Source organism: Echinops telfairi, unplaced genomic scaffold (genome assembly GCF_000313985.2).
Source record: "Echinops telfairi isolate 266 unplaced genomic scaffold, ASM31398v2 ScPeMD7_7469;HRSCAF=8507_1, whole genome shotgun sequence".
NCBI classification, from domain to species: Eukaryota; Metazoa; Chordata; class Mammalia; order Afrosoricida; family Tenrecidae; genus Echinops; species Echinops telfairi.
Genome location: NW_022111373.1, coordinates 70,544,099 through 70,550,811, shown reverse-complemented (window position 1 = coordinate 70,550,811; position 6,713 = coordinate 70,544,099).

Sequence of the window (6,713 nt, the reverse complement as noted above, 5' to 3'; positions counted from 1 at the left end):
CCACATTTGCTTATGCACCCATTTGTCTTCAGTGATCCGTTCAACACCCCGTGATCACACAGGTTGATATGTTGTCCCATGTGGGTTTTGTTGCTTCTGAGCTAGATGGCTGCTTGTTTACCTTCAAGTGGAAGTTTCCAGCTTACTTGTCACTCTTATAAGAATGTCTGTTGATTTGGGGTGAGCTTAGCACAATGGCAGCAACTGAATGGTTTTCTTCCTCTACCCTCATCTTGAAAAACTGACCCCGGCTAAGGTGAAGCCTTCTCTGTCAAAGGGGTTTGGGCATTTTTGTTATTGCTGTTTTGTTTTGCTTTGTTTTGTTTTTTTGATTATTGGTTTTGCATGTCTATCTAGATAAGATAAGTGGGATAAAAATTCCAGAGGGGAAAACGAGACCAATGGTTCTGGGGGGACACGGGAGAGAGGGAAGCAGGGGATAGGAAGAGGGGTGCCAAAAAACCCAGGGACAAGGGAAAAACTAAATTGATGGCAAAGATGCCTGGTGGGGTGTAATCGAGTGCAATGTAACCAAGAGGAATTAATGAAAGCCAGATGAAGGTAGCACACGATAGTGGGAGAAGAGAAAAGTAAAAGCAAATAGAGGAAAAATCTAGGAGGTAAAGAACATTTACAGAAGTCTAAAAGCAGGCATGTACATATGTAAATGTATTTATATGTAACAATAGGGAAATAGATCTATATACATATACTTATATGTTAAGTATTAAGGTAGCAGACAGATGTTGGGCCTCTACTCAGTACTCCCTCAATGCAAGAACACTTTGTTCTAATAACCCGGCATTGTGTGATGCTCACTTTCCTAACATGATCACTGAAGACAAAAAGGGTGCATAAGCAAATGTGGTGAAGAAGCTGATGGTGCCCGGCTAGCAAAAGATCCAGTATCTGGGGTCTTAAAGGCTTGAAGATAAACAAATGGCCATCAAGCTAAGAAGCAACAAAGTCCACATGGAAGAAGCACACTAGCCTGTGTGATCACGAGGTGTCGATGGGATCAGGTATCAGGCATCAAAGACCCAGGACAAAAAATATCAATGTGAATGTGGAGGAGGATGGAGTGAAGACCCAAAGCCCATCTGTAGACAATTGGACAAGGAAGAAATGAGCCAGTCAGGGTACAGTATAACACCTAGAAACATACAACTTTCCTCTAGTTCTTTAATGCTTCACACTCCCCACACCCCTCTCTAACATAACCTCAATTTTACCTGACAAATCCGGCTACACCAGAGCATGTACACTGGTTACAGATAAGAGCTGGAAACACAGGGAATCCTGGACAGATAACCCCACAGGACCAATAATGAGAGTAGTGACACCAGGAGGGTAGAGGGTAGGGGGGGGGAGGGGGAAACTGATCACAATGATCAACATGTAATGCCCCCCCAAGGGTGATGAACAACAGAAAAATGGGTGAAGGGCGACAGCGGTTGGTGTAAGACATGAAAAAAATATTAATTTATAAGTGATCCAGGGTTCATGAGGGAGGGGGAGGGGGGAAATGAGCTGATCCCAAGGGCTCAAGTAGAAAGAAAATGTTCTGAAAAATGATGAGGGCAACATATGTACAAAAGTGCTTGACACAATGGATTGATGTATGGATTGTGATAAGAGCTGTAAGCGCCCCGAATAAAATTATTTAAAAAAAAGAAGTACATATAAAGGAGGCAATATATGGTTCATGGATGCTAGGTAGGCTCTCTCTCATGGATGATTGGGATCAGATGAAATGAGTACATAAACTGAGAAGAGAAACCTGCCTTTGTCTTGGAGTTTATCCTTACAGCTCTGGACTCATGCAACATTTATCCTTTGGTGATTTGTTAGCTTCAGGCAGCAAAATGGTTTCCAGGGCCATCCATGTCATGAGCTGTTTCATGGTTTCATCACTGTTTTTCAGAGATGCATCGTATTCCACTATGTGTATGCACCAGCGTTTATCCATCCTCTACTGATGGGCATTTGGGCTGTTTCCAGCCTCTTGCTCTTGTGAACATGAGGGAGCATACTTCTGTTTGTATTTTGCCTCTTTCTTCTTTGGGGCATATGCCTAGCAAAGATATTGTTGGATCATACAATATTTCTATTGCCATTTGTCTTAGGTAGTGCCACAATGCTTTCCACAATGGTTCCAAATATATTTACAAGCCCACCAGCAGTGTGTAAACATTCCAATCTCTCCTTACCCTCTCCAGCATTTGTTGTTCGCTGTTTTTTTGAATCAAGCTATCATTGTGGGTGTAAAGTAATATCTCACTGTTGTTTTGATTTGCACCTTCCGGATGGCTAGTGATTGTGAGCATTTCCTTCTGCGTTTGCCTAGCATTTGAATATCATCCCTTGTGAAATGTCTAATAATGTCCTCTGCCCATCTTTTAATTGGATTATTTGCTTCTTGATGTGTTGCAGAATTCTGTAGATTAGTCCTTTGTTCACTTGTCATTGCTAAATAATTTTATTCTTTTGAGGAAGAGAGGAATAGCTTTGATGAAGGTGTGACTTTTGTCTTCAGCTGTCCATACCCCCAAGGAAACAAAGGGTGGTGACTTGGTTTCCAGTAAGGTAAGAGACTCAAAATACACCCCACCTTAATGCTTTACCATAACAGGGAACACCCTCCAAAGTGGTAATGTAACCACAGGCATGTCACTGCCATCACGTTGATGCCAACTCATAGTGACCCTTTAGGACATTGTAGAACTGCCTCTGTGTGTTCCCCAGGCTGCAGCTATTCATGAGAGTTGAAAGCCCCATCTTTCTCCCTTAGAGTGGCCAAGAGTTTTGAACTGCTGACCTAGAGGATCACAGCCCAATGCATAACCACTAACCATCAGAGCTCCTTAACCACAGGTATAGGGTCTAGATTTTACAACATATTACAAAAGGGCTTATGGCTACAAGGCCCATAATAATTGGCTGCATCTCAGTATCTATGACTAGAATAAAGAAGGGGTTACTGGAGGCCAGAGCTGCCAATGAGCTGTTGCAATAATAAAATCATCTTCCTTTCCAATTAACAGCAGAAACAATACCAACTTTAGTGGTGGGGAAAAAAATAATAAAAGCATTAGATAATTAAAGGACAGCTCCTCAGAGAGAAATCATATTGATAATATCCATGAAACTCACAGTTGAATTTATCTATTTAATATACTTAGTCAATTTCAGATGTGTGCAATTCTAGAAGGAACATTTAAGGTTTGGAGGGAAAAATATCTTTGCTTAAAATATTTAATGCACTATTCTCATTAAAAACATAACAGCACCTTTTGGATGATTTTATGCTAGCAAGCCTACCAAAATTTTATGGCAATTAGAGCTGATTTGCATCACATTTCCTCAGCAAAATATAAAAGATTCATGGGAGAATAAAATCATAATTGAAGAAGTTTTTCAGTTTTAACGAAATAGCTCTTACTCTTTAGAGAATGTGTTTTTGTAGTTTTCAGTACACAAAGCAATTTTCATTTAGTTTACTCCACAGAATTCATGATGTGTAAATTAGTAATGCTAATCAAATCAGAATTTAAATCCACTCATCATTGTTAGGAAAGATTACATTGAAGTTTAGAATGCATCAATTGATATGCAGCATTAAAATTCTGAGGCAATAACTCAAGCGCTTTAGAATTTTAATAATAAAATTCTTAAATCTTTAACACAAATGGCACTATTTGTTATGTATTTATTATAACTGTCTAAAATATTCCTTTAACAATAAAAAAGGTGAATAAACTCATAGAAGTCTCACCTCTTTCCTTAAAATATTTTCAGTAACTTACACTGAAAAAGAATATCTGTACTCTCTTTCTGCATAGCTACCTATCCTATTTATCTAACTACCCACTTAGCTTGTTAGGTGCCATTGATTTTACTTGGATTTGTTTGAAAATGTTGCCTGATCCTGGATCATCCTCAAAAATGTTGCTATGACAAATGTAGAAATGTGCTTGACACAAGGATGGATGGATGGATTGTCATGAGAATTGTACTAGCTCCCAATAAAATGATTTGAATTAAAAAAAGTGTTGCTATGTTTGGGCCCTTGTTGCAGTCACTGTGCCAATCCACCTGCCTGTGAGAGACTCAAAGAGCCCATTGAGCACTAAGATGATGTCAGTGACCTTTCAATGACAAAAATAAGATTAATTTTGTATGACTTATTACAATAATAACTTTGACAGAAGCTGAAAGTATAACATGAAAGTATGTAGCCTTCTTGGAACCGAGCTTGCTTCAGGAAACATTTAGAATGTCAAGGGACTTAATAGACATTACTCCAGATGACTTCAAAAGTACTTCTCTGAACTAAAGTTTTCATGGAGTGCAACAGCATTAAATGAAAGCACAAACAAACAAAAATACCACTGAGGAGGAATCAGGACTCCTGGAATTATGTATTGCTGACAAAGGCAAGGCCACAAGCTCCGGAGACCAGATCGGGGCTCAGATTGGGAATGGATGTGGTGGAATGGAAGCCCCTCCGTGTGTGCGTTTAGGTAGGGGACAGGGATAGGAATCAGTAGGTAACACCAGAATTTTCTTTAAGAGGTGGGCTTGTTTTCCTCTAATATTTGGGTAACTAACTATTCCAGAATGCTCAAAACAATCAGTTTTGGTCTGAAAAATTCAAAACAAATGTTGACAAGCATCAGTCATATTCCATGGAGAATAAAACTCGACAAGCATAGTTCATAATAAACAAAAATCAAACCCAACCCAACCGTCAAATCAACTCTAACTCCTAGTGATCATATAGGATAGAGACCATATAGGAAATGCTTCATAGTGTTGACAAGGCTTTACATCTTTATGGGAGCAGGTAGCTTCATCTTTCTTCCAGAGCGTTGCTGAACTCACCACACCACCAGGGCTCCCTAACTCCTAATATCACAGCTTTATTATGCGTGGTATATTGAATTGTTAGTCTCAGTTCTTCTCTTTTGTTACTAAATCCCCACCATTCCCTGGTTCTGGAAGGGAGGAGTGCACTTTTCCCTCTCTTGACTTTGGGCTCAGCCAAATGAGCGCAATGGACGTATAGGTAGAGGCTTGAAATGAACACCTGCCCTTGCCCTCCTGCTCCTCTGCATGTTGGTATTACAGGAATGTGCCCCACGTAGCTGAGGGTCTCAGAGGATGATGCACTCATGGAGCAGACCCGGACCCAATCTGTAACTAGAGTCCAGCCTCTCTAGGCCAGTGTAGATCCGACTGAACCATAACAGAACCAAAGATGCGTGAGCAAGAAATTATTGTCTCATTGTTAAATTTCACTGACCTTTGCAGAGGTTGGTGTGGAACATTATTGTGGTAATAGGTGACTCATACAATGTCCATGTAGTCTTTAACACAATAAATTAATTTATATAATCCCCCCTCCCCCCACAAATTAAACCCACTGCAATCTCGTTGATTCCGGCTCAAAGCAATCCAATGTATCGTTTCGGAGGCTGCAAACCTGTAGGAGGACAGCTTCATCATTCTTCCGCAGTGACTGGTGGGCTTAGACCCCTGACCTTGTGGTTAGGAGCCCAATGCTTAACCAAGAACACCATAAAGCTATTTCCATTTCTTACCATTTTCACCATATCTTTGTATATTTCTTAGAGACAAGACTTTGGTTCGTTTTATAAATGTATTTTAATTTTCTAAAGAGTTACAAATATGAATGTTGATTAATGCTTGCTATCAGTTTTCTTCTTTGTGGGGGGAGGTCAGATGCGTAGGCATTCCCCCCACTGAGGGCAATAGTTGCCAGACTGCTGTCTCATCCCACCACAGGGGTGGGCCTGCTCCCTGCCTCTGGGGACAATGGACAGGCTCCTGTAGGCGGAGTTTTCACCCTACTGATAATAGTTCCTATGGAGACCCAGAAACCACCCCCTAGACCACACTCTTTCATTGCTGTGTTACCTATAGTGTAACTCCTTCCTGTGAAGTATGTCTCTACCTGTAATTAGTGGGCTGGCATGCCCCCAAAAGGTATGTAGGTGTGGGTCAGCAAGAGAGAGCTCTCTGATCTCTCTGACCTCTCTGGCTCCCCTGTCCCCTCTTCCCCCTCTCCCTTGTTCCCTTTCCCGTCCTCCTTCCCTTCCCTCTCTCTCCACGTGGACCACCAAGCTGGGCTGAGGTGAGCAATGCTACCATGTAATGTGTCTGACTGCATTATTGTAATATCTCTCATGCTCTCGAAGACTTTAATATAATACTTATATATCTCAACCGTACAATTGTGCATTACTGAACCCGCGATTAGCGAGTGGGGGCTGGCACCCCACTCCCCCGCGCCATTTTAATTTAATACTACACTTCTTGATATGGAAGTTTAGGGAAACTCTGAGGTAGGCTATGTACATATATATATTTATTTATTTATAAATATATCCTTTTTAGACAGAAGAAATCGGTATAGAGATAGATGACCACTCATTGATGATTTGAATACCAAGTGATATATTTTTTTTAATCTATAGTTTCTTATGTAAAAAATAAAATTAGTATGTGGGCCTCAACCATTGCATTGTTTCAGGCTGAGGTGAACTGAAGAGAAGGCACTTCCTTAGTCCTTTTGGAGATGTGTTAGTCTGGGTGGTCTACAGAAACAAAGCCAGTGGACGCATATAGGTATAAGGAAGTTTATATCAAGAAGGAATTCCTTATCAAGAAGGCATCCCAGCCCAGTCCAA